At 46.2% G+C, this 24725-nt stretch overlaps 1 long non-coding RNA gene across 2 annotated transcripts; it reads left to right on the top strand.

The window, feature by feature from the left end:
* The first annotated feature begins 1375 nt into the window (after window positions 1–1375).
* Window positions 1376–20654, top strand: LOC142361037 (uncharacterized). 2 transcript variants are annotated; one of them, XR_012763576.1, is made up of 3 exons: window positions 1376–1635; window positions 3038–3163; window positions 20337–20654. It is a non-coding gene; the product is annotated as an uncharacterized LOC142361037 (long non-coding RNA). The 2 variants fall into 2 exon arrangements; XR_012763575.1 differs by lacking the exon at window positions 20337–20654 and adding an exon at window positions 5519–5600.
* Window positions 20655–24725: the final 4071 nt, after the last annotated feature.

Below are 24725 nucleotides of genomic sequence, written 5' to 3'. Positions count from 1 at the left end.
TTCTCGCATAGCCACTATTATTTATGTTTTTAGAATTGGGCTATACACCAAACTGAAAGTATTTACATACTAGCTAGTTAAACCCAAACCTTCGTTATAGCAACAAACTCTCTGGAGGCTGCCTGCAGTTTACACTGCTAAACTCATTCACCATTGCTTTTAACATATATTTCCTCAACTGCAACACATGGTGTGGACACGGCAGTTCTTACATTTTAAGGTTACTTTACTTTTAAAACACTGCATTTGTCTTTCTTCAAAATAATCGTGACACATGTAATTAAGAAACTGTCAGATCATTATTAATTTTTAATAGAGGACCTAAAAGAAATAATTACAGGAATCAATCAGCGAGGCACCCTTCCAAATTACAACGTAACTGCACAAATACTCTAACTACTTCAGGTCAGTTCTGGCAGACTTCACTCGCCGAACGCCACAGCAAAAACCATTCTTTAACACGGAGAAACTTGGCGGTTTCTCCCCGCTCCACCAACCGAAACGGTTTCAAAACAAATACCCACGCCACGCACGGGAAGAGGGGAGCGGTGACCTTTTAAAAATGTCCGTTCGTCAGCCCCATCCCTCCAGGCCTCCCGAAAAACGCCGCTTCCGAGTTTCTCTGCAGGCAGACACAAAAGAAGTGAAGTCCGCACGCTGGAGCGTAGAGACAGATAACTTTTATTGAGTCTCGAAAACCAAGCGGGCAGCGGGCAGCAGGGGCGCGACGGCGATGCGGGTTGGTACCCAACGCCCCTCCAGCGAGCGAGCCGCTCAAGCGTGACAGCCAGCGGACGGCCACTCGTACCTGTGGCCAGCGGGCTCTCCGCCATCCCCGCGGTCCATCGCCTCCGACCCAAGCGGCAGCTGGAGAAGGCGGAACAGCCGGCAAGGAGCTGAGAGAAAAACGTTTTACTCATCAATCCTTTTCTCTCCACGTGGTGCGAGGATTCGGGAGCGGGCGGCTGAGCGCCGGCCAGCCCCGCCGGCACCCGCACCCTGCGGTCCCGCCAACGCCGCGCGCGACCCGCTCTCCTCGGACCCTCCGAAGTTCCGCCATGCGCGGGCGGGCCGCCCCGCTCCTCCCGCCCCGCTCCCCGGCCTGACCCCGGGCCAGCGGCGGCTGCGAGGAGCTCCCGGGGCCGCCCCGCTCCTCCCGCCCCGCTTCCCGGCTTGAACCCGAGCGGCGAGGAGCGGCCCCCCCCCCCACCCCCCCTCACGACAAACGGTGGCCGCGCCGCTGCCGGGACGCAACTTTCCCCTCAGGGAGCCGCCGGCGGGGAGCAACGGCCCGGGCCCCGCCAGAGGTGACAGCGCCGGCCGCCCCGCTCCGCCCGCCTCTCCCCCCCCCGCCAAGTTCGCGGCCGGGCTCCCGCCTCACGGGCGTCAGCGACCGAAAAGCCGCCTGCCGTGACCGGCCGAGCCCGGGCGGCCCGGCCCGGAGCGGGGAATGTCCCCGCCTCTCCCCGCACCCTCAGCTCCCGCGCTCCGTGACAGCCATTTTGGGGGTTAGGCACCTCGCTCCCCCAACCCCCAAGTTAGGGAAGCGGGAAGGGAGCCCGGGAGCGCTGGGAGACGGGGAGAAAAGCGGCCCGGAGCGGAGCCCGGGGAACAAAGAACTTCTCGCCCGAGCGGGTACGTACCTGCCGGCGCCGAGCCCCCGCGCTGCCCATGGGCGAGGGCCGGGGCCGCCGCTCCCCCGCGGCTAGCGGGGCCGGACCCCGCCGCGGCCGGCGGGCATTCTCCGGGCGGGGGGGGGGGGGGGGGGGCGCGGACAGACGGCGGGACGGGAGCGGGGCGGCAGAGGAGGGCCGGGGGGGGGTGGGTGTGTGTGAGGGGGGGTGGTTGCGTTATCCGTGCCCGCAGCCCGCGCCTCTGCCTCCGTGTGCGAGCGCGGGCCCGACATCAGTTCCAGCGATCTTGTAACCCGATCCCCTCTGACTCACTCCCGCTGACTGACATTTCTGATTCGGTTCCACGAAAAGAGCGGGGGGGAGGAGGAGGGAAAGAAGAAGAAGAGAGGGAGCAACAACAAAAAAAAAAAGAAACCCCGCACAAAACCCCCCGATCCCCCGAAGGGTTTTGGGAGGGAGCGGGGGACCCCCCAGTCCCGCCGGGCGCTGTTGCGGGGGGAGCGGCCCCGCCGCGGTACTCACTTGTGGGGAAAGTTGTCCCGCTCGCCGCCCGCAGCCCGCTCCTCGCCGCCGAAGTTTCCGCAGACGCTGCCCTCTGGATCGGAGCAGGGGAAAGGCTCTTTAGGGATAACTCCCGATTCGAACGCCCTCCGCTCAGCTTTCCCCCCCCCTCCCTCTCTCCCTCCCGAGCGGCGGAGCGGGCTCCCCTCGCCTTCCCCCCGGCTGCGGGGCGGAGGGCTGAGCCCCGGGGTGCGGGTCGGGCCGCGGCCTGGCGGGCTGCGGCGAGCGCTCTCGGCATGACACCCCCGCTCCCCCCCTTCCTCCTCCTCCTCCTCCCCCGCCATCCCCCCGGCCCGGCCCGACCCGCCCACAGCCGGGAGGCGGCGGCGGGGCCCCCCCCCCGCAGCGGCCCCCCTCCGCCTCGGGTCCGCTTCCTCCCTCCTCCTCCTCCCCTCCCGCTCCATCCTGCATCTGCCTTGGACCCCCCGCCTTCTCCCGCCCCCCCCAAGAAACCCCCAGGGTTTTGGGGGAGCAGAGCTGCCCTCCGGCTGGGATTTGTAGGCTCCCGCCGGCTCTGGCACTGCAGGCTGACTCGACTGACGGACTTCAAGGAAAGTTTCACCTAAGCCACGTGAAGCTGAAAAGTACCGCTTTCGGGGAAAAATAACGCAAGCGCTCGGACGAGGGGAAGGTGACGGCGGTGCCTTCGCCCGCTCGTGTCCCAGCCCGCCTGCCAGTACCCTGCTGGGCTCCTCCGGCCTTTGGCGCACCCCGCGGAACCGGGCCCCTCGTCCGCGTCCTCCCCGTGAGAAGGTCTTGCACACGGCGATGCGCGCTGGGGTTCGGGAACGGCAGGGACTGGGGTGCCGAAACTGATTTGTTCCCATGTCCCCATCCTTCAGGAAATGACACATCCCGACGAGACACCCTGCTGCCTGCTAGCCCCGCAGATTGCTCCCCTGGCACGAAAAAAAGCCCGAGAAACCGTAGACGAATGTTATCCCAATCATCTTGCATCAGGTCCAAAGGTGGGGCAGGCTCTCGGGAGAAGCATATGTGTTTGAGTTGTTGCCATCACAATGTCCAGTTCTTCGCGTGCACCTTTGTTTATAACCTGGCTGCCAGCAGAGCCAAGTAAGGGTTTGTTACTGACGGGGATGATTTAGCGGGGTACCTCAGCTCAGGCTACCCTAAGCGTTTGGGAAGTCCCCCAAAAATCAGTGGTTCTTGGAGAAAGGTTTGTTTGCTGGTAGAAATGATGATGAGGGGACTGGAGCATCTCTCCTACGAGGAGAGGCTGAGGGAGCTGGGCTTGTTCAGCCTGAAGAAGAGAAGGCTGAGAGGGGACCTTAGAAATGCTTACAAATATCTGCAGGGTGGGTGTCAGGAGGATGGGGCCAGACTCTTTTCAGTGGTGCCCAGCGACAGGACAAGGGGCAATGGATACAAACTGAAGCAGAGGAAGTTCCGTCTAAACATGAGGAAGAACTTCTTCCCTCTGAGGGTGATGGAGCCCTGGCACAGGCTGCCCAGGGAGGTGGTGGAGTCTCCTTCTCTGGAGATATTCAAGACCCGCCTGGAGGAGGTCCTGTGCAGCCTGCTCTGGGTGACCCTGCTTCAGCAGGGGGGTTGGACTGGGTCACCCACAGAGGGCCCTTCCAACCCCCACCATGCTGTGATTCTGTGATTCTGTGCAATGGAAGACTGTCCTTCGATGCTGCACACTTCATAAAACTTCCCTTAATCTTGCTACTGAATGTGCTCATCATTTCATTACAAAACAAAGCTGCAGGTATTCTGTCGTTTGAGGGGACTTGGTCTTTTCAGAAACAAAGAGAAGGCAACCTTACCTGACCCGAAGGTGGCCTTCAGGTGGCGTGACCGTGAGAGGTGCGTGTCATCCCACCGGCCACGTGCGCCCGAGCTCCCGCGCACTGCAGGGAGCTCAAGGCAAGCGCTGGGACACGGTGGAAGGTAACCTGGTGCCACAATGGCCGAGCTGGCAGTTTGGCTGTGTGCTGGTGGGCAGACCTGCCCCTGCTCGGGGTGGGCGAGCCAGTGCTGCTGGCAGGCGTAGCGCCGCGTGGGGAGGGGGTACGTGCCACAGCGGGGTCTGAATGCAGGTATCGAGAGCTGATGTCCTTCCACCTTTTTTCGTTTTACGGGGCTTCATTTTCCAGTCCCGTTTTTCCGGGAAGATATTGGCTGTTTCACGACATTCCGGTAACGGTGACGTGGTACTGCCGATGCTTGGCTTTAGATACATGTGCATATACCCGGGGGGTGGTGGTGTACAGGACGTTTAGGCAAACCTCTGGTCCTGTCAGAGATCCATTTAAGAGCGATACGACTCCTTCAGCCCCTAGTTCCCTTCTCTCTTTTTCTGCCTATCGCCTATTCCTTCGTATTTTTGCAATCAATTTTTTCCTTGAACTCTTTTTTCCTCTTTGCATAATGAAAGCCCTTAAAAGTAACAGGGGAAATTAACTAACATACAAAGTGTTGCTTTATAAAAGAAACAAATTAATGTGGAAAATCCTGTTTGTCTAACCATTTGTAATTCAGTATTGGTGATCTTGAGATACTTCTTTTAACAACAGGTACAAAAGATGTTCAAACAGGGGCATGATTTTAAGTTGAGGGTGGCCCTTCAAGTCCATATTCCTCTTAGATCTTTGAAAAAAAGAAATTCCTGTTTCCTGAGAGTTTGGACATCTTGTCAAGTCATAAAACTATATTTCATCTTTCTTTTTTTTTTTTTTTAATTCTGATTCACACCAGCTCTGTTCAAGGCACACGTTTCTGATTTAAGAAAAAAAACCCCAAACCTTTCACTTTACACTCAACTCGCAGCAAAATTAAGACATTCAAGAAATTTTAAAAACTAAAGAGCAGATAGACTGCTTTGAGCTCTGCTTACAAAAAAAAAAAAAAAAAAAAAAAAAAGAAAAAGACTCCTGAGGGACTTCTGAGCAGTGAAAGTCTTGAGAGCAGGGAAACACAGAAACAACCACTGAGGTTTCTGCCTGTACCTGTCTGAATGGTCAGGCCAAGCAGAAAATAAAAACCGACGGAGAGTGGGTGACATTTGCCATTTGAAATGTATTGTAAATGTTTCAACACCTTGACAATGAAGCGCATAGCAGAAGCTTAGAGCATGCAAGAGCCTTCAGCTAAACAAAACGAAAATGGGCAGCTCTGCTTAGGGAGGTGCCTTTCTTAACATCTTTCATGTCTGCTTCAGAGGAATCATACTTGAAAGACGCAACAGCAAGACAAAAGCTATATATCAATATAATGTAATGATTTTTCCACACATCTGGATTGCCCCTGCAAGAGAAACTGACCTCTGAGAGTTAGCTATGATGTTTCCCTGCAAACAGGAATTGCCTCTCGCAGAAGACCTGTTGGCCAGTGCCAAAACCCATTTCTCCAACAGAAGATACCACAACCATGGGACATTTCTGCCGTAAGTTATATCACACACCATACTTTTGCATTTCTTCAGCCTACCTTTTGTCCCCACTTGTTCTCAGCCTATGTCTTGAAAATTACGGGCCTCCGGGCTGTGCGCTTAGATTCCCTTTTTGCTGCAGCCGTTGTTCCAGGAAAGCACAGTCTGAAGGAGCAGGCGCTCTGCTGACAGAAGCTGCAATGCAAAAGACCCAGTATTAAGTCACACCAAGAGCCGGTCTTCTCACCACTCCCAGTTGCACCACCCTCCGCTTTCTCTCCAGCCCCGGCGAATACTCCTCTGGACGCATTCAAGGACATTAAGCATTGCTGGTTATCCAGGTGTCACTCACTAGCAGACAAAGCTGTCAAGGCAGGCATGTTTTTGCCAACAGGCAAATATGTTATTGGAATAAATTCTACGAAATGGGCACATCTGCTGTGTTTTCCCGGGGGCAACCTCAGGTGGAGCACTAGAATATGGAGCCATAGCACTGATTTCTCATCATTTATGCAATATCCATCACAAGAGAAACTGGCCAGTGCATCTTGCCCCCACCCATGCAACCCCCTTGTTGCACGGCAGCCTAGTACAGCAGAGAGGCCTCGAGGGGCAGCGGGTGGAAGAAAAAGAGGAGTGTGAGGTGGTGCCATGCCAAAATCCTCAAAATCTGCAGAAGGAGCCACTCGGGGTACAGGGAAAGGTGCATGGCCTACAGTGGGATGCAGAACTGGGGGGATGGAGGTGACCACATTGGGAGGAATTAATAAAGGTCAGGGCAAAAACCTGATCTGCAGTACTAACGGGGAATTGATGTAGGGAAGGCAAACGGGATGGGGCCCGAGTAGGAAAGAACTAAGTAGCTGGAATCTCTTAGTTTTGAAAGAAGTTACAAACTGATGTACCACTGCACGCTAGGCTAATTTAGGTCTTTAGTGGAAGGCGAATTTCTTTTGCTTTTCTGTGAGACAGGCAGTATAGTACCTGCTGTATTACAGGAGGAACACTGGGAGATGGGCTACTGAAATTTAATAAAAAATTTGGAGCCAATATAATGATTTTTCTTGCAGTCTGCTTGCATTTTTTTAGCCTTCTAGATTAATGGCGATAGAATGTAACACTGTCATGTTGTGGATCATACTTAGGTAAATATTGCAGACCTGAATTATTAGTCAGGGAAGTTTTTTATTTGCTTACTTGTAATTCTTTGCATTTCATTTATCTTGTAAGGTTAAACTGGTCTTATGAATTTCACCATCAATTTCCCTTTCAGAACTTATTTTGCAGACACATTTCAGTTTCCAGCCTCACAAAGAGTTTTTGTTTTGCTTTAGATTCTTTCGTTATTTAGGTTTCTGACTGTTATTAGTGCCATTGAAAAAAATTGAAAATTGTCAGCAAATGTCCAGATTTTTTTCAAAACAACAACCCTCACTCAAGAGTCTGAATTTTCTCAGGATGCTCACTGTAGCCCTTCACAGACTTTGACATACATCATTCATTCTGGCGGCCCCTAGCAAGGAACCTCTGTGTCTTTCTACTTTTTCTGCTAACGTTGGGGATCTTACTAGATTTCAGTGGGAGAAGGACTGATCCCTAGCGATCAGGATTATCTTTCTGCTTTAGCAGATCATCTCTTATCCACCATCCTCTTTCTCTGAATGTCTAATCTAACTAATCTAGCTAGCTGTTTATACCGTATTCATCACTAGGTTTTCTGAATGCCGTACAATAAAATCAAATGGGTCAAGGCCCAGTGATTTCTTTTTTATCCCCTTCCATCTTAAATATGTAAAGATTTATTTTTTTTTAAACTCTGCTGGGATTGCTGAGGGAAAACTAATGCAAAGAGCTGGGGTTTACATATGCACAAAAACAGGATTAGTTTCTGCAGAAATTTCTGTACTTTTGGGCTGGCTACATACAAAGCCTGAACTCTCCAGCTCTTTAATCTAAACTTTCGTTTGAGATACTTTTACCCTCTCTGGCTTCAGATGTATGGTTGTATTAAAACACTTCATTATTATGAACATCATTTTCTTAAGAAGAATGTTTTCTTCTTCCAAGAAATTTAAACTGCTGCTGGTTTGTGTGAGATACTTTGGTATACAACCATAAACATACCAACTAAACAAGCAGAGTGAGGTTTCCTTTGTTTGCTATTTAAAAGCACCCCATACATGTTAATTATCATGCAGGGACCATCCAGGGAAAAGCACAGTCTCTCTAACAGGCTACACCCAATAAAGACACCAAAATCATAACATTCCACACAGAACAAGCATAAATAATCTGTTTATCTCCTTTTTGCCATGCTATAATAAGAAATGAAATTGCTAACGGTGCTGATATTTAGGTTGTTATAATTAGATATATCATCATTAACATCCCCTTTAAATGATCTGGGATACTTTCAACCTCTCTCCAGGGAATTGTCTCAGCTTCTCTCCCAACTGAGCCGTTGAACTACATGTGAAAGGATTTAGCAGTATTTTGCAGGGTGTAGTCACAAGCCCCACTACAGGAGATGTAGTCTATACAGACTCTTCTAGCAGAATTTAAACCAGTTCCTTGAATGAAATAATCTCTGTCAGAAAAAAGACAGTTTTTCCTAGCATAGCCAATCCTACTTTAACGTTGCCTGGTATAGTTGTGTCAATCACGGTGGGAAATATCACATATATAAAGGATCCGTCAAAATGTCTTTTTTTTTTTTTCAGCTGTTGATGCAGTGAATCGGAAATACGCATTCTGAGGTGAAACATGGTATTCAGACACTCCCCTAGGAAATGACTAGGTTTCCCCCTAAGCCTTAAATCTACTGGGCAACGTTTTAAAGTTAAAGCATTCTCAAATACCATGGAAAGCTTGCGGTCTTCAGGCTTTTCATCAGCCTCTTATAGAATTATCTCCATAGCTGGTGCGTGCCCGTTGTCATCGTTCAAATGCACATACAAGGGATTTGTTGGCGCTTTTTTTAATGGCAACAGGAAAAACAGGTAAACAGCATCTAACTCATTTCATCTTGGCCTTACATATCTATAATGAGACTGCTTAGTGACCATTTGCAAGTATCTTTTTCATAAACTTTTGATGCGCTACTGCTACACAACTAGGAGAGCATCCCCAGTTAAAGCTGTCCTGGGTAAAGTGTGACGGTAACGGTTGTAAATCAGGTAGTATTCCACGGGCATTAAGGAGTCCCTGAGAACTCCTGGTTTATCATCTCTGGCCACCTGGGTGCAAACTCCAATCTAGTCGGGAATCCAGCCGGTTTACTGGCCTTAATCTGTCCTGGGTGGACGTTTGTTCTTACAGAAAGAGAGAGCGCAACGTGTTTGATGATCTCTAGACAGGAGACATCAGGGATTAGTGAATCTAAAGGATAAATTTCTCATCCACCAAGACCTCGTGTGATATTTCTATCTATATCTACCTCTCACAGTCTTTCAGTCTCGCATCTATTTGTCTATACCAGTTGCTGGCTTAGTCCTGTTGTGAATGGGACACTGAGCTGTGCATCCACCAAATGGATCAAAGAAAAAGCGTATACTGCACCAGGTGATACTTTGAAGAGACTGTCGATGACTTTGCTCCCACTTTTATCCCTGGCATCATGCCCCATATCAGGCTATGGTTCAGAAATACAGTAAGTCTAGCTTTATAGCTTCTAGTACTGGACCACTTCAATATAAAGCTATTCTGTTGGTAGAAAGTCAGAACATCAAACAATACTAATGAGCTTGATCAGTCAGGATTTATACCAAGCGAGAGACTTTCTGTTTCCCTGCAGCCAGCATAAAACCAGCACAAGCTCCGCATCTGGTTAATTCAGCGGAAGGGTGGTCAGTGCTCAAGGCAGATCAAGCTATTGCTGATGTGTGATCCAGCAGCATGTGCAGCTCTTATTAGTGAGAGAGGACAGTGGTCACAAAAATGCTTTTACAGCCTTTCATTTTCCCTTTAGTTATTTTTCCTTGCATGTCATCTGTGTCAGACTGTTTGAGTCCTCCCTTTTCCTCTTCTGTACTGAAGAACATTCACAACAGCCTGGGAGGAACTGATGAGAAGGAGATTTGCGCTATTTCACAAGGGAGTAACCTGAATTACGCCTCTCTGTTCCCCAGATTGGAGGTTTGGGTAACGCCTCATTGGGAGACAAGAAGAAATCTGCAGCTGAAGTTCGTGCAATGTTGTTCAAAGGGAATCAAAGATGTGATAAAAAGATATGTACACTGATGTGCCCTGTTCCTTCTACCAGGGCTTAATGCTGCACGCTTACCTAAGTACTTTTAGCCAAACAAGCCAACCAGACACAGCATCCCAGGATCACAACTGATCCTGCAGCCTCCCTTTTTGAAAATATCCTCATATTCAGTTCTTTGGTACTACTTTTTAAATTTCTCAGTCACAAAACTGAGAAAGATAAAATACAGTGGAGTTGAGCTCCCTCCATTTAGGTTTGAGGTCCTGGACTGAAATACGAAGCAGATAGGTCTCAAAATTACACCTAGGTGGCTATACAAAGCGGGAGTTTGGAGCGGAGCCCTGTGGTGCAAAACCAGCCATCCCATTACTGGTCTGGCTGTAATCCCCACCGCTAGCAGCCTGAAGTCAAACGCAATGCCAGGTGGTAGCTAACAGTAACTGAACTTTCTGGCTCTTTTCAATGTCCTTCAGCAAGCTGGGGCATCCAGGGACCTGCAAGTCTTAAGTGAAAGCAGATGTCACATTTTGACTTGGCAATTATTTTTACCCTTCATGTCAAATACGAATCTTGCCTCCCAATTCAGTATCAAGGCTCCTGGGTTTCACTGAAGTCAGTGGAATTTTTGCCATACGTTTTGGTGGGCACAAGGAACATAATATCAACAGTAAATTCTGTTGAATTTACTGAGTTACCCCCGCACTTAAAGTAAATGTTAATTTTTTGTATGTTAGCAGGATTTCATCCTAAGGAAGCTATTTGGAAAATAAGGAACAAAGGAGCATTTTCCTTATGAAATTACGATACTTCGTCAACATGTCTCAAATTTGTCAACAGTTGGCAGGAATATCTAAAAAATACTTAATAAATTGGAAGAGCTGCATGTTATTTTGCTTGAACCTAAAAGGTTTCAGTCCTGCAGTGCTCAAGCAAACAAAAAGTCTGTGAAATTTTACTTGAATAAACATTGCAGGCTGGTGCTATCTTGTTTTTGGTACCGATACAACCCAGCAATTGGCCAACCAAGAAAACACCAGACAAGGAAAACAATGTGAGAGGTGCTGTGATATATAGTCCTGCCTTTTGAGCCAGTAAGACAAAACCAAACACAAGTTTTGAAAAAAATCACAGGATTTTTTAGGCAGGAAGTTATCACTTCATGATCTGTAGGTTTACCCAGCACAGTAAGACCAATGCTCCATCAAAAGCGCTAGAACGTTTTACAACAGAGACCAACCATGGTTTTATGATTATCGTCATAAGTTCAAGTAACCACCACAAATAGCTACAGAGAAAAAGCAAGCTTGCAGAGTATCTCAATGTGAAAAAGTAAGCAATAAAAATAAGACAAACAAACTGGAAAAAATCCCAAGCCATAAAGAGTCGTTCTAGGTATTCATTTTACATCCATTTCAGGTGAAGCACAATCCAAGGGAAGAATGCCAAATATCATAAATGTGCATCTAGCCTACGTTCATTGTAAGCTTTCCGCTTTTCCCTTTCCAAAAGCATAGCCACGGTGCAGATGGATGAGTCCTTTCTCTTTTCCTTTATTTATTATTTTCCTCTCTCAATTTTCTTCTGCCTTTATTTTTTTGTTGTTTAGTTTGTTGAACTATTAAACTAGATTTGGAAATCTGATTCTTCCTGCCTTTCAAAACATTAGTGAACAGGAGCACAAAGGGGATCTAAAGCACTTTCATTTTTATATAGCTTTCTGAATATATTGTGTGAATGATGCATGTGGTACTACACAGTACATAATCACAACAGAGACATCAAAGTGTTTGAAACCAATAAATTTGGCTCTCATACGTCATGAGGTGTGCTTAAAGAAGAAGATTAAAATACAACAGAAATACTGCTGAAATGTCCTCAGTTGCTTCTCGTTATTCGGTTAGTGAACAGTATGCTATAAAAATTGAAACTGCACTAGACTTGCAAGTTTTGCTTTGCAACCGTGAAGGCAGGGAAGGCACAGTTAAAGCAGAATGGTAGCTGATGCTCACATGATTCTGGGATCTGGAGTTTGAAGAGAGAGAAGTACGTGCTCACAAAAACCCACGTGATATAGCAGGATACCCGAGCTAAGAATTAGAAATTGGAGGACACTGCACAAGAGAATTTAACAAGGCTGACAGAAATCGAGGGAAGGTACTTTTCATTTTCCTAAGTTGATAACAAAAAGGAAATTCATAAGCAGAAGACAGTAACATTATCAAAAGATGACAGAGAGCTCTACTCATCCTTCACCATATACAACGTCATGACTACTCATACCATGGCCAAGACTTAGATAAGATCAGCTAATGGATGGAAAAAAGGAAAGTAAAGAAACAAGACAGAAGTAATGCTGGTGAGCAGACAAGAGCTTTATGGAGAACTTGCAGCTGTGATACTGTCTCCTTCACCTAAACGTATATAAAAGCATTTGGTCAGTGCACTCCACTGTTCACAAGAACTTCTTCCTCACTCACACTTGTGAGCAGACATCATGCCAACTCCACTTTAGTGGGCTAAAAGCTTGTCTTCCAGTTTGAATGTCTCATCTGGACATCCTTGACAGTCCTTGCGTTGTGATTCACCCCTCCTAAACCAGGTGACTAAGATGGGGTTGATGAATCAGTCTCTGGAAATCCAGGCCAGATTAATCTTGCTGATTGCAACGAAGTCACGGGACGAGGTTAGGCGCAGGCATCCGGCTGCCCCAGCACTGCCTGGTGAGACAAACCCCACCTGGGCTCTGACCTTCCAGCTCCATGAGCAGTGCTTTCTTCCATCTGTGGTTCCTTCCTGGCAGCCGGTGACCTCGTCTCCGACTTCTGCATTTGCCCTCTTCACCTTTGCCTGATAAAAGTGCCCCATACAATACTTCTACTGTAACAACAAAAAAAGAGCCCTGCTCATGAAGCCTTCTCAACAGCATAGACTACTGCAAGTGAATCAGGCCTCTCCTTTGTCCTCTATACTGGCTTCCCAAAGAATCCCAAAGAATATGAGATTACTCGGCTTACTGCAGCTAAAAAACATGCCTAATGCTTCGAGGTGATAACCACAATAATAACATAATTCCTCAGACACACTGGAGCCTACCAGAGTGAACCTTGTTTGTATAGGAAACTGGGGTAAGGCAACACTGAGAAACAATCTCTACTGTCTTCTGTTCCAACCGCAAAGCTGCGAGCTTCTGCCTGCCATCTCCATACAGGGTGGAGAAGCACAAACTATTAAAAACAAACAGAAAATCTACTACCGTCAAGGCAGACCTCCAAAGTTCGTGTGCAGTAAGACAGCAAACAGGGTTTCCTCAGCTCTGTGGAGCTTGGAAGAGGTACGACTTACAAGCAACATGGGGGAGGAATCATTCTGAGGTGGGGTAAAGGAAAGCTTAATTTATAGTTATGCCCCACAGATCCCATTTAGCAGGCTCAAGCGTCATTAATTTGTTCTACCGTGTTGGGTTGTGTAAGAGGATGTGCTGAGCCCTAAGCAGTCTAATATCACTCACTGTATCAAACCATTAAAAGCTCCTTCTTCCAGAGCCCAGCCTACTCAAGGAGGTTGCAGACAGCTAGCAATCTACCTTTGGTGTATGATCTCAGATGAAATTGTATCACTCCTTATATCTATTCATAAAGAACAGGAGCAATGGCCGGAGAACACACACTTTATTAAAAAATTCTTGGATCATACACAAATTCTTTTGGTATTGATATTCTTTATATATCACACAAAGAGCAGCACATCTTTATGGTCTAACCCACGCAATTTCCATGGAACAGGGAGAAAACGTGTTGGCTTCAGAGTCACAGATGCATTATACATTTATACATACTATTCCGGTAAGCTTTTTGCAAGCCCAGGTATGAAACTGTGACTGATCCCTATGCTCTGCTGTTTCTGCCTGGGCTAAGGTCAGTGGGCCATATTCTGCAGTCCTCATCCAGTTGCCTCTTTGTATTTTACTGACTGAGTCTGGGAGACATCAGTGAGAAAGCTGCCTTCAGTCAGAAAAGCTGAATAAAATCTTCAAAATCTGGTCCAGTATTTGGTCTGCTATCTTTTGAAAGATCTGTTGAGACTTGTGGTAACAAGACAAGGCTGTAGCTTCTCCAGACCCTGAGTTCTGAACAGCACAGACCAAAACACAGAGCCAAGAGAGACTGACCAGAGAGCGCCCCAGAGAGCAAAAAACCAAAACAGGAGCCTATTCTGCAGAGAAGGACAAAGTCTCCTTGCCTCTTACCAAGCGTGTTAAGAGGTGAACTTTGCAATGTGGCCTTCAAGCAGCAAACGCGAGCACCTCAGGGCTGGAAGGAGCTCGGGGACTCCCTGAGGTGCCTTCAGCCGCAGGGCTCTGCCAGAGGCTCCATCGCCTATGGGGAGGGAGCGTCAGCAGGAATGCTTCTCCTGGTGCTGAGTGGCCGCTCGGCAGAGGGTAAGAGCTGTCCTTGCAGGTAGGCAGGCCAGCCTCAGGACGTCGCGGGGCTTTACAAATCAAAGCCGATGCCAGCACCGCGCACCCGGAGCAAGGCAGCCCGGCCGCAAGCATTTCAAGCCGGCTTCCAAATATGCCTAAGAGAAGGCCTCGGTGGGGGTGAGCCAGGCAGTGATGAGTCTGCAGGTGGTGAAGGCGTGAATCACAGGAATGAGGTCTGCTTTGGAGAAAAGGTAGCCAGGGATAAATGTGAGGAAAAATGTCCTTCTCAATTAGTTTTGGATTCCAGTTACTCAGCAAGAAATGGAAAGCTAACCAGAACTGGGAACATGAGTAATAAGTGGCAGGCACACACCCTCCCAAAGGGGTAGATATTATCCCTACCATAACTCCTGATTGTTTTCCCCACTTTATTAACAGCAATGTGCTCTTATCTGGATGGTACCGCAGCCAGCTGGCTGTGCTCCATGCCCCAGCCTTGCGTGCCAGTGGAGACAATCTGCCCTTCTAACCAAATTGGTAAAGGCAAAAACACAGGGCTGTGTTTTATCCGCAAAACCAAAGACACACAGCAACCCACGCGCCCTCACTACCTGCCCGCTCTACATGTAAACCAGCTCACTCCCTAAAGTGGATCTGGCACCTCCAAAAGTGAAGGAGAAACCCTGTTGTGTTCAGGGTCAGGCAGATGAAGGACCTCAAGGTCCTGCCCGCTTCTGGTGAGCTGAGGGGCACACGGGTAGACTGCTCTGCCTTCAGCAGGTTCCCTTGCACTTATTCCCAGGTCGGTTGTGAAACTGCTTCTGCCCAGACTCCATTCCATGGCTGAGAAACCCCTCCTTTCTATAGGACATAATGCCTCTTCTTTTTCTTTTTTTTCTTTGCAGAACATCAAAGGTGCCTCAACATGTTCTGGCTTGTACAACACACCCATAGTCATTTTCATCATCCTGGATAAAATACATTAAACAGCAATGCTTTTCTGATAAAGGATGTAGAATTATGGGACTCATAGAATAAAATCTCAACCGCTTTTACTTTTGGAGCTATTTCTTCAGTGTACAGCTGAGACCAGAGTACCACTCTGCTAGTTCATGAAGCTGAAGCTTACACCAGTTAGCCTGTTTCAATGCCAATCTAACTTTGCCTCACTTTTCAAAAAGCTGAAGATTTCACAATTTCTCTCTTTTAACTAAAAGGAAAAAAAACATTTCCACCAAGGCAACCCTGATGACAACCAATGGGCTGCCAAGAAAAATAAAATAAATATGTATTTCTCTGAAACAACACTATCCTTCCCCACAATAGTGACCTCTGAGACAACGATTGCTTTGAAAGCATCACCTCCCGCATGCTACTTAAAGATGGGGGTAGGGAAAAGCTTTTCAAACAGTGTCAGGCTGGACATGGTCCACCTTTCATCACGTTTCAAATGGATTGCCTTTGAAATGCGGGTAAACCACCTGACTGACACTCACCTTCTCACATCATTTGCTAAGGTTTTTCTTATCACATAGAAATGTTACATCTGTTACTGCAGATTCAAACACACAACCGTACAGAGCCTCACATTTGCGCATGCACAGATACGCGGTATTTCTAACCTAATACTGGGACGACTCCAGATAGATTTGTGGCTAGGCCAGAGTCCAAATTCAGGAGCCGGGGCTGAAGTGGTTAAAAAGTTCACATTTTTAAAGCTAGAGTATTTAGACAAACAAACCTTGTTAATTTTAGTGCAAGGTGAATATCTAAAGACCCGAGCTGGCTTGGAGAATGTCAGCCTTAATCTCTTTGTGAATACATTTCTAGATTTCCTTTCTCATCTGACTGAAAAAGCCTAAACTCTCCTTTATCGTGCTCGGAACTTTTCCTTGCTGTAATTGTGTTACTGCATACAAACCAGGAGAACCTCAGTATAAACAGGCTGCTCTCATTCTGCTTTCCAATGTGTGTGACATAAGGAAAGGAGAACAAACAATTTTTAATTCTCAAGCGTGTTGGCGTTGGGAAGGGATTCTTTAAAAATGAGTGCACTTGGTTTTCATCGTACTAGAGCACAATCAGAGCAATTCTGCAGAACTCATTGAAATTATCTGCGTGTAAATCTGTTTTTACCGAGACAGACTTGCATGAAAAAAAAAAAAGATATTTTTGACGGGTCATTGTCAAGTTAATGCTTTTCATGGGCAAACTCAGAAGGCCAGACTCACAACCAGTTTCGATGTCATTGCATCTGCTTACATTAGCAGTACATTTGGCTCAGAATCTTTTCAAGTGGTGTGTTAGCCAGACGGTAGATCAATAAACAACACAGATAAACAAGTATCGTCTTTAGAAGTGTGCTAGCATTTCTACAGAGGAAGGGATGTGACCGTTAGGATGTTCCTTAAACTGTAAACACGTCATTATCCAGATGTTTAATTCCCCTCTTAGCCTGCACAATAATAAATACAAATAAACACTTTGAAAAAAACCTGGCTAACATTCTTCAGAGCAACTTATCAAACTATTATTTTTTCAAGGCAAGGAAATTCGATTTGCGTTCCCGCTTCTTCATTACCACGTACTTTATATTTTTGGTCAAATGATCCTCAAAGCTGAGTATCCTCAAGTCCCACAGGAGACAGGGAGCACCTTGGAGGGCTGATGACCAAAGCTGGCCACTCAGCATCCTCAACTATTTACAGATTCAACCAACGTTGACGCAGTTATTCTATCCAAGGGATGGATTGTACACAATTAGACAGAATATGATGACATAAATAGTCCAAGTCACTCTGTTTACATCTTAAGATGTCTTTGGAAAAGATTTTTATTTATTAATATTTTAATAGGCATAATGCAATTCTGCCCAAAATACCCACACAGGACACTCAGCAGGAATCTGTTCAGTGTTTATAGAAACCCACTTGCATTAAGCAACTGAGCTGTGTAAGTCCCCTGAGTGCTCACTGCAAACACATTCACTGTGTCTGCCTATCTCTTTCCTTCCTCCTGCGACCTGCAGCACCACTGACACACCTGGAGCTTCTGAATCCGTTTATTTTCCACCCTCTGGCTACTTACTGCCCTGGCAGGCTTTGCCCCATTGCTTATAGTGGGAAAAGCTCTGAAAACCTTGTAGGGAATAACAAAGCCACTGCGGCCAAGCAAGGAAATTCAGCTCCAAGCACAGAGATAGGGAAATGACTGGCAATGGGAGGGATTCTTTCAGCAGTGATGGAAAGTGTTAGGGGTGGAAGGAGGAGAGAAGGCATAGGAGTGGAAGGGAGGCAGATATCTGACTGGAAAACTCAGGAATTGTTAAAGCAAAAAAAAAAAGGGGGGGGGGGCTAGAAATACATTAGTCCTTTACTGGCACCCTTTCATGAGGTAGTTACAGCAGCAGGATGAATTTGGGATGAAGGAGCTGGCTAATACGTGAAGAAAAGGAAGACTTTGATATTAAAAAAAAAAAAAAAGCAAATGCAGTGGGAAAGGAATATATATTCTTTTGTTTTGACTCATTTCTTTTGCCTTTGTTTTTTTTCTGGTAAGACCTGGCAGGGAATTCCTCTGCCAGGGGCACTTCACTGCGCTACTCCTCTCTGGCTGCACTGGTCCCATTTCCAGCTGCAAACTGACTTGAGGGCATTGCTGAACCAACGGGAAGAGCTTTGCTGGGGGTATGGTCAGGACTGCAGACAGTGTTGACCCAGGCAATTGAAATGCATGGAAGAAACATGTATTTTCTACAAGCAGGAACTGCTTTTTCTGAGTGTTCTGCCACCAAACGACTTTGTGCTGCATGAAGAGAGGCTGCCGTGGCATCCAGCTGCTACAAACACTTCGAGAGAGCCCATTTGTTTAGACATGTAAGAGTTTAAACTTCATTTTCCTAACCTCTCAGGTTCTAGTTACAGGTTTTGGGGAGGAAAACATACTGACTTTTGCATTTCTGTAAACGCTACAATTTAAAATTTCAGGAACTCTCGCTTCTAGTATTTTTCTTCCTTTGGCTATTTTATGTTCCTTTTTTTCCCCTACATGTTTGGAGATTGTCCAAAGAAATTAATTAAACTTGAAGGACATGATATTTGTTTCTTGTTTCAACCTCTTTCCCAGATTCCTGCTGCTGGGCGTTGCCCTTAATTAACAGCATTTTTTTTTGAAATCACATACTTAGTGATCCCTATGTTCTCACTCTTTTGTTTGGTTTAGGTTTTTCCTATTTCCCTCTTCTGTTCCTTTTCTTGTTTTGTTGTTGTTAAAAAATGTAAGTTTATTTATTTGCAAAGACTATACTGTTTATCCAAGTGAATAGTATCATTAAGTGGAAAAAGAAAAGCCAGGCCAATTTCGCTGCTTCTTTACTGTCTCAGCTTAATAGCGCTGTGGTTTCTATTTTTTTTTCCTTTTTGTGTGTGTTTCTAATTCCAGCTGTGCAACACACATCAAACCAGTCTGTGGTTATACTTCTTGGTAAACTATGCTATTTAACATTTCATTTAAAAAACAATTAGTCTTTCTTCCCCCAAAGAAAACAAAATGGAACTACAATAATATTCTTTTGGTTATATCCACAGATACTGGATAATTGATTTCCGCTGTACATTAAAAAAGCATTTTTCTGTTTTGTTGGCATCACCACATCTTTTTAATTTAATTAATGTTTCAAAAGGTAAACTGATTCAATTAGGATAACTTTTCAATGGAAATAGTGAGATGCAGAAGAAACCACTTTTTAAAGTTAGTTGAAGGCTCCTGTGTGACTTCCCCGTGAGAGGAAAGTGGTCCACTTGAGATCAGCTGAGTTTCATCAATAAAAGGAGAATGGGGCCTAGTGGAACCACTCTGGAGCTGCGCTGCTTGCAAAAACATTGTATTTCCCACAGTAATTTCAAAAAACTTTTTTTTTTTAAATATAAAGACACCTTTTCTCCTCCCCATAGCCAGCCCTATTTTGTCCAAAACAGCAAAGAAAACATTTCTCTAAAATATATCTGATGAACTCCTTAGGGATGCAAAATCAAGAGGAATTCTTGCAATAGAGCATGGATGTGACTGGAGTATAACAGGTTGAGGGCTGCATCATTTCTTGAACAGAAACTGATGTTATCCCACCTTCCTAGCAAGTTCCGTTCCTCGGGGCCTCCTTTGCTGTAGGTGGGCAATAACACGGGGCCGATCTGCCCAGCAACTATTTGAGACAGGCAGCGCCTATGCGAGGTGACCCCCTGCCGCATCCAGGAACTGGGCAGTGAGGCCAACAGTCCTCTCGCATCCCTCCTCGCCCTGCAGATGCAGCAGGGAAAGGACTGGTCTTTTCCAGTCTCGGTGAGGATGGGCAGTGACTTCACGTAAGGGCGAGTGTGAGGAGAACCAGCCAGCTTGGGCGGTGCAAGCTGAGGACTCTGAGGTCTGAAAGAGCTCAGGACTAACACCGACCAGCTTTAGAGCCCCTACCCACTTTCACAGTTTACAAGAGCAGCAACATTGTTTTATGGGACCCAAAAATCATCCTCTCTTTCTCATTAGGAGTGAGATAATTTTACCCTGAAACCAATGAGAAACAGTAATCCTACTTGCCATGTTCAAAACCAGTCAGGTTTTAAGTACAGGCTTATAACAGTCCTTGCTGGAGCCCCCAAACCCCGGAAAATCTGTTCTTCATTAAGGCTTTCAGTCATATGCCATTCATCTGCGTGCATCGGGACCCAATGATACCGGCTTGTGGGACCGACACGCAGAACAAAATCAGTGTGGAGCCCCTTTCATGCTGCATTTCTCCAGTGGACATATTTCACCCTGACGCTGTAAATGGCTTAAAACGCAGGCCGTGCCTGTCTCGTGATTCATGCCCAAACCTCCCACTGATGCCACTGAGGAGGGGCATGTAGGAAACTCAGGAGTTGTTGCCTGTTCTCATGAAGGGAGGTGACAGCATCTCCTTAAAAAAATAGTTTTCTTAATCATCAGGAATGACATCTGCTTTTGGTGAAGACGACTCAAGTCAGCTAAAAGATGATGGCAGAAAGACCTCTGGCTTTCATCTCTGAAGAGACTAGGTAATCATTTGTCTTTCTTATAAAGCAAGAATCATATTCCTTTTACATCTAGATAAGGGAAATGGAACACATCCAGCGAAAAACACTAGCCGTCCGCCAGCAGACCACAGATGTCAGACGGATGCCAGCACTGAAGGAGGCTCACTTCGGCAGACTTGGGAAAACGACTGAAAAGCGCTGTTCCAGAATTCAAACGCCTGAGCTGTGCAGTGGAGAATTACAAAGTCTCTGGGAACATGAGCTAGCAGAGCGTGTACGACACTCAGAAATGCCTACGTAGCGAAACCTAAAGGACTGGGTTTTACAGAGTGGTCAGCCAAAGAGACTTTTTGTTGATGATGTAATATTTGTAACTTGATAATCTGCTTGAGAAATATGATGAAGAAGAAGTTCCTAGAACTATTTTAAACTGTCTTGGATCCTGCATGTGTATTTGCAGCTGAACAGTTAAAATAAATCCATGTCAGAAAAACAGAAATGTCTTCACGTTGAGCTCGATGCATAATACAAAGCCCGCCTCTCCTCTCCAGCTCAGCAGTTTGGCTAACAGGCCAGACAGCGTTGTTGACAATACAAATTACTCACTAATTCCTTTCACACACCTTGATAAGGAGATAAGATAAAACCAGCCAGCTACAGGTGTTTACACTGGTGTGACACCTTGGTATCCCTGATTGTACCATGTCCTACTCTCTGCTCATCTGCCAAGGACTACCAATACATCCGTATTTGGAAGTCACTGGCTGAAGATACCGGGAACAGGCTGGGGATGACCACTGCTCTCACACAGTAATATTGCTCAGACAATGAAACAGTGAAACGTGGAGCACTCTTTTCTCCTGGCTAGGCTGGGCCTTGGTGGTGAAGGAATATGAGTTGGACAGGGACAGGGAAAGCAACATAGCAGAACAAAAGGCTTCCCTCCCTGAGTCAGGAAAATGAGGACTTTTCCTGCTCCCAGCCCTGTCTAGACACATCACTCAGTGATCCAAATGGAAAACATTTCATTCATCCTTGGGGCAGGAAGCAGGATTCACTCCTCCTCTGTCGAGGCAAGTCCACTCCAACAAACCCCTTTGCTATCTCAATCCTGCAAAATGCTAATCAGACTCCAGGGTATCAACCACAAGAGCCGTTAACAACTTGGTATTGCAAAAAAAAAATTATCAGCGCCTTAACAAATTAGGCAAGTACAAGGTCACCCTCCCCCCAAAATTCCCACCGGGAACAGATGTTCAAGGCCCCCCATTCCAGCATCACCTTTCCTGTATCACATCTAGCTTTTATATGACATTTGTAGAGTGAGGATAGTGGCAGTTCTAGTAAGACGATCATGTATTCAACATACCTCACAACATCCCACATAAAGCTGTGCCAGCGTGTTTTCAGAAGGTAGAAGGAAGGTGCAAACACAATAGAAATAATAATCAAGCAACCTTAAGCAGTGGGGGAAGGAAATGAGCTAATTTCCAAATGTTCAGTGCCCAGTCATGGAGACCGAGGGCAGGTAAACAGGAAAAGAGAGGAAGGAGGAGGTCATTACACCTTCGGCTAGGCAAGCTTCTTGGGGCAGTTGTTAGGAGTGGCTACTGTGCTTCTGTTTAAGAGGTGAGGAAAGATGTAGGCTGATGGACAGCCCGAGGCAGGCTAGTCCTTGAACGGGTTATGGAGTCCGTATAGGCAGCTGTACAAGTCAGTTGAAACATTGTGATGACTTAACATTATCGTTAGATGTTTATTAAGACTACGCATAGACCCGCTAGATGCATTTTTGTTCTTTTAAATTCCTGCAGTTTTACATTACTGTAAACCTACAGTTTTAATTCTTCTTTGAGTTATAAGTAAAAATGCATCTTGGCTAGTGACAAAGTTGATTCGTAGCCATCTGACTCACGGTACACTCATGGAGAGAAGATGAAACCTCCCCTGTCTCTGCTTCCTCACACCTCATTCCATTTATTCTCCTTTGAATAGTGGGGGCTGAAGCCTGGAAGAATACTGGCTCAGATGTGTTGAAGGGGCTAGACTTGCTCTGGGTTCATGGTCATTTGCAAGAGCAGATGCCCCCAGGCTGAGAATTCACCAGAAGAGAGTGCTGCCGTGTCAAGGCACCGAGATCGGCTTTTCTCCATGCCGAGGGTATCAGCAGTTGGCGGGGCATGTTCCACAAAGAGATCGAGGGTTTTGGTGCTCAGCCATGCGATAGCCAGGTCAGGCAGCCTGCTGAGTGAGGCTTTGTGGGTCATGGTCCAGGGCAAAGTTGTCATGCTTCCCTGCAAAACAGTGTCCCAGGGGTGAAAGCGGGGGATGCTTGGGACACCACAATGTCTGCGCGGATTAGCACAGGCCCAGCAACATTTAGGCATCCGAAAAGCCCTTAAGTCTCTTAATGGATCTTCTTTTAAGCCTTGAAAAGGTAGGGAGGTAGGGCCAGGGAATCTGAGGAATTTGTTGATAAAGTAACTTCCACCAGTGGGAATTTTGCAGGATCCTGCACTCAGCTGTCCCAGTGGGAATTGTGGCAATAGGGCACCGACAGTATAACGCGTTGTCTTCCCTCACAGTTCAAGAGAGGTGCTGGCACAACAAAGTGTAATTTAAATTTCTCTGCTCCTGTTTCAGGGAATCCATGTCTATATCTTTGAATTTGCATTAAATTCAGCTTTTTCCTTTGCTGCTTGTATTATTGTCTCCTTATCCCAATAATCCAAAAGCATTATTTTCTCTCTAATTTTTTCCCACAGATGGCAGGGTAGGGAAATCAAAAACAGAAGTCAGAGACCTTGGGAGTATAATGAAAATGAAATCATGTCCCTCCAGATTAAAAAGAGGAAACGTATTAAACCTTTAAAAATAAAGATTAATCAATTATGTATGCAAAAGAGGACACAAGAATTATAGTCATGAAAAGCGAAGGAAATTCAGAAGTACAGTATATGCCTCTGGGATCCTCCTGACTCAAATCCAGCAAAGGGATGTATTTTCCCTCCATGCATGCCCATAAATCCCATGAATGTCAAAGGGACACTGTTAATTTAGAATAGGCCCAAAATATAGGTTTAGAGAAAAGAGAAAGGAAAGCTGTTTCATAAAACATTATCATAACAGGAACAGCTTTAAGCACATTTCAGTGACCATTGGGGGGGGGGGGGGGGGGGGCGGAGAAAGAGGGAACTGAACAACTTCCCTCACGTTGCTACAATTCCCACACCAGAGACTACAATTTACAGACACTGCTATACCGGCTTTCATTATGCATTACACTAGTGGAAGAGGCCTGTGGCAGCCCAAAACGGATGCACCGAGGAACCATCTGGAGGAGCACCTTGGAGAGGATGCCTTGTGCTCTTTGGGATAATCTGATGACCTGGCCTGCCCGCGATACTGTAAGAAAGAGAGGGATCAAAGTGCCACCACCTAAGTTTACTGTTTAGTGTTCTGCTGTTGCAATCCTTGGGAGATAATCAGGGTGTCTTCTGGGTAAGATCATAAAGAAGGGGGGGGATGGGGGGGAAAGGTGCCCATTTATATACGTGTTCCTGGAGGGCCAAATTTTATCCTACCAAATTGTCTGGAAAAGTAAACTAATTCTTAAAACTAACATAAAAGTAACTCCTCACAGTGCCGATAGTGTTTTCCTAGCATTCTTCTCTTCTGCTATTCTGACTAGGCTTCCAGGACCATCTAGTCTACCATGAGGAGTTAATGCGTCACTGTTGTGTTGACAAATTTCGTAAATGTAAAATTTTTATCAATTTATAATAAACATAGACTGACAGAGATCTCCTGGTGATGTAAGTCCAAATCCTTATTGTCTCAACCAACCAGTGATAGTTAAGAACATTTTAATCAGTGTCAACACAAAACCAACAGAATCTTTTCCTTAGGCCCTCTTTCCAAAGTTCTCAGAACTTACCCCAAACTTACTGTGAGAGTAGCTGGGTTACTTGCCTTCAAAAACTTGCAGGAGAGCTATTCTAGATCTTCACCACTCTTGATGGTTCAAAAGCTTCTAGTTTTAAATAAAGATATATCCATGGCCAGCGGTATTCCTTTGTTTTTATATCAACATGGACCTGAATAATGCTGAAATACTGCTTTCCCTACCTGCTCTTTATCCTCCCTACCTCCACAGAATTACATACTCCTCCTCCCAGACTTTGCTTTGCCAAGCCATCCTGCTTTCATCTCGCCCATCAAACTTGCCACTCCCAGATCATCCTACCAGTTCTTTTTTGTATCTGTTCTAGATTCAGTCCATGTTTCCTAATATGCGAGGACACAACTACACACACAGTAATTCTAGCTGGCTCTTACTCATACCTTACCCAATGCTATTAGAAGTTCCCTACCTCTTCTGGAAATGCCTCACTAGTGCAGTCAGGATGGCATGCTACTGCTGTGGCCATGTATCCATCAGGCTTTGCCCACAGTTGTCGAC

The sequence above is a fragment of the Opisthocomus hoazin genome, chromosome 4 (genome assembly GCF_030867145.1).
Source record: "Opisthocomus hoazin isolate bOpiHoa1 chromosome 4, bOpiHoa1.hap1, whole genome shotgun sequence".
NCBI classification, from domain to species: domain Eukaryota; kingdom Metazoa; phylum Chordata; class Aves; order Opisthocomiformes; family Opisthocomidae; genus Opisthocomus; species Opisthocomus hoazin.
Note: the sequence above shows the minus strand (reverse complement) of the source record. Positions and strands in the feature narration are given on the sequence as shown.